Below are 3,876 nucleotides of genomic sequence, written 5' to 3' on the forward strand. Positions count from 1 at the left end.
CGTTAAAATATACAACGAAACCTCTATAATCAACAGTGTGTTACTGGTGCATGAGTAGGCAGACAGACAGTGGGCCGAACAGAAATTTCACAAATAGATACAACTACCTATGCAAGTCTACTGTAAGATAAAAGTGGTATCTGAAATCCCTGAGAAAAAGATTTTAATAAAGGCTTTTGGATCAATTATATAGCTATTTGGAAAAATTAAAATTAGATCCATTCTTCACACCATACACAAGGTTAAACGTGGTGCTATATTTATCCTCCAAACTTGTCTCTGTTTGAAACAATCTCTAAATTAAAAAAACAAACAAACAAACAAAAAACTTCTTAAAAATAACATCGAACAGTCCCTGAGGCAAATACTGGACCTGAGGAGCTGTGGCTCAAGAGCGTGAACTCTCGGGGACTCCTCACCATTCCTCTAGGTCCTGCGAGCCTCGCTGCCTTTGCTCAGGCCCTTCCTCCGTCTGGGACACCCTCTCTCTGTCTCGCTCTCTCTGTCGGTCACCTCTAGAAAACTTGCTCAAGACTAACCTTCACAGGGCAGTTCTCTTTTCTGAAGGTTAGTCTTGAGCAATCCAGCAACTGCACTAGTAGGTATTTACCCAAAGGATACAATATTGATCTGCAGGGGTCCGTGCACCCTGATGTTCAGAGCTGCATTATTTGCAATAGCCCAACTACGGTAAGAGCCCAGGTACCCATGGACGGGTGAATGGATAAAGAAACGGTGTATGTACGCATAGGACGGAATACTACTCAGCGTAAGAAAGAATGAACTCTTGCGGTTTTCAACCACCTGGGTGGAGCTAGAGTAGAATGCTGAGCGAAATCAGTCAGTCAGAGAAAGACAAATACCATATGACCTCACGCATATGTGGAGCTTAGGAAACAAAACAAACAAACAGTGGCGGGGGGGCGGGGAGGAGAGGAAAACCAAGAAACAGACTCGTAACTCTGGAGAACACACTGATGGTCAGCAGAGGGGAGGCGGGCGGGGGATGGGGACTTGGGGGCTGGGGGTTAGGAGGGCACCTGTGATGAACCCTGGGTGTCCGGTGGAAGCGCTGAATCATGAAATTACATCTGAAACGATTAGGACACTGAACTCCCGGATCGTCGGAGGCGGAGGGGCGGGGAAGAGCCCCACGAGCGAAGGGCCCCTCCCTGCGCAGTGTCACCCCGCCGCGTCCAGGCGGTAAGGACACGGAGTAGGAACGGGGCGCGGCCCCACGCGGCCCCGCCGTCTAACCGCCCACACTGTCTCGGTTCCCATGAACCCCCAGTCCCGACTCGCCAGGGCCCCCGACGTCGGCTCCGGGGGCACCGGCCGTGGCAGCCCCTGCCCGCGGCGGGCTCAGGTGGGCTCAGGTGGGCGCCCCCGGCGCGCAGGTGCTCACCGCCCACAGGTTCCCACGCCGCCGGGCCACGCCCACCGCCTGCGCGCATGCGCCCCCGGGGGGCCCGGCCGCCCGCGCGAGGCAGCCCCGACCCCCCGGCAAGGTGCTGCGGTCGCCGCTCGACCCCTGTCCTGGGTCCTGGGAGAGCGGACCCCGCCTTTTCCCATCGCGAGGCTCCCAGGCCAGTCCTTGGTCCACTCGTGTAGAAGCCGGCCACCCCCATGTCCCGCGGACGTCCCCGAGCCTCTCCTGGTCCTTCCATCCAAGGCGCCGGAGCTCCCGAGTAAGCTCTGGAATTCAGTACCCCAGGGGCCGGAGTGTGGAGACGAAGTGGCCGAGTGGTTAAGGCGATGGACTGCTAATCCATTGTGCTCTGCACGCGTGGGTTCAAGTCCCACCTTCGTCGGCTCTGTGCTTTTGGTGTGAGAGATTCACGAATGTTTTCAAAAGTCTGCTCCTGGCATTTCCAGTTGGGGATAGGCGCCCTTCAGGGGTCTGTTCAGGCCGCGGCTGGCTGGCTCGGGGGATAGGGCATGTGGCTCTTGGTCTGGGAGTCAGGGCTGCCAGACCCACTTTGGGGTAGAGATGACTTCAATCAATAAATTAAAAAGAAAGAAAGAAAGATCTGTTCCGTGTGCTGAGTTTCACCTGGAGAAGGTTACCTTCATCTTTACTGACCATATGACCTCTGCAGTTCACCCCTTCCTTCCTTAAGGGAGTATTCCTGCTTTGGGGACATTAGTTTTTGAGAGCAGATTTGGCAGATTAGTCCTCAATTTTACCCAACCAAATCTATTCTCTTGATATTTAGCATACTCCTTGAAGGGCTTTTGTTTTTAAGCAATTCATAATTAGGAGAATTACTTGGTCAAAGGCCTGAACTCTATGAATCTTTTTAGCCATCGACCAGATTGACCAGTTTCCAAATTGTTTCATTTTACAATGTTACCACTAACACCCGAGTAAGCGAGATTCTCTGGGACAGTGGAAATTTCGTTTCACAATTCTTTTCGTGTTTTATATTTATATAACAATAGAATATAGGTTTTAGATGGACAGATGTTTGAGATCTACCCATTTAGGAGCATGATTGGCAATTTTTCTCAACTTTCAAGTAGTTCTTGCAATTACATTGCCTTCTGTTTAAAAGCTATTATCTTTAAGATAATCTAGTAAAAATATTTTCCCAAAATCTTCTTTAAAAAAAAGCGAAGACATTTTATTATAGCAACTTAAAACCACATTGGAAATTGGAAATAATACCATAAAAAGAGTCTCACTCATCTGAGAGCTTCAGTACTGCCCTCTAGGGGCTGGCCCAGCGCTCTCTGCCTGCTTTCTCCCATTCCTCTCCATCTTCAGCAAACAAACTCGGCAGCACCTCTTCCACATAACCTAGTACAAAACCACCGAAAACCTCATAGGCCCGCCTGGGAATATATTCAGAGTTTGGGGCTATTTATAATGGAGAGAAAATGAAACTGCATTAATGGGAAAGAAAATCTGAAAGTAGGAGTCTTTGCCCAAACACTTGGCTTCACAGAATCGAGCGGTCTGTGGAAAACCAATACAAGGAAAATACTTCCCTCTCAAACAAAGGTACTCCATTGTATGGTGACCCTTTTAGTGAAAATAACATACAGGTTGTAATTTTCTGGTGATGCAATAAGGCCGTGTGTTTTTACACCTGGAGGTGGTGGTTCCCCCCGCCCGCAACATGCCTTTCCCAGTTTCTCCTCAGTGTTCGTCCTTCTGCCCTCAACCTCATACAAGTGATTCTTATCCTTGTCATTTCTCCCTACATTCTTTGATGCTCGTCCCAAAGAGTAACTGGAGAATATTCTCTGACATTACTTACCCATCCGGGATGACATACACTTGGACTCATGCAGTTATTCCCATGTCTTCAGGAAATACTCCTTGAAGGCAGAGGATTGCCTGGCGATGACGGGTGAACTAAGTGCTCCTGCCCTCGTCAGTCTCAGAGGCTGGTTTGGGGGTTACATCCAAAACCGGTCACTGAAAGTGTTAGGGGGGTTGGCGAGGGACGGGGGCGGTGCTGGGGCGGGTCGCAAGGGACAGTTTCCAAGGAAAGACCAGGTTGTCTTCTTTAAACTCGTGGGAGCGGGGAGGGAAGGGATGGAGGTAGGATGCTCCGGAGCTCCAGAGGAACGTGCAAGAGGAACACGTGCAACACAGACACCCCCCGACCTGGGCCCGAGCTCCTTCCCCGCTGCGACCTCGGTGTCCCCCCTCGGGACGCACAGGCTTGTCCTTGGAGGGCTGGTCAACACTCTCAGCCTCCTCCGCTCTACACAGGTCTGGGAAGACTCCAAGCCTATGAAATGCTCCGCTCCGGAGCCTCCAGGCACCCACAGTACTGTGAGGAAAATAAGCTTTTAAAAGAATTCCACGATAACATCATAACGTCAGTAGCTTATTAAGGTTATTGAAGTGTGGACATGATATAA

The 3,876-nt window shown here is 50.4% G+C and overlaps 1 non-coding gene across 1 annotated transcript; it reads left to right on the forward strand.

Moving 5' to 3' along the window:
* Positions 1–1,729: 1,729 nt before the first annotated feature.
* On the forward strand, positions 1,730–1,811 carry TRNAS-GCU. The gene has a single exon. It is a non-coding gene; the product is annotated as a tRNA-Ser (tRNA).
* Positions 1,812–3,876: the final 2,065 nt, after the last annotated feature.

This window comes from Phoca vitulina, unplaced genomic scaffold (genome assembly GCF_004348235.1).
Source record: "Phoca vitulina isolate PV1807 unplaced genomic scaffold, GSC_HSeal_1.0 scaffold675, whole genome shotgun sequence".
In the NCBI taxonomy this organism is placed as follows: domain Eukaryota; kingdom Metazoa; phylum Chordata; class Mammalia; order Carnivora; family Phocidae; genus Phoca; species Phoca vitulina.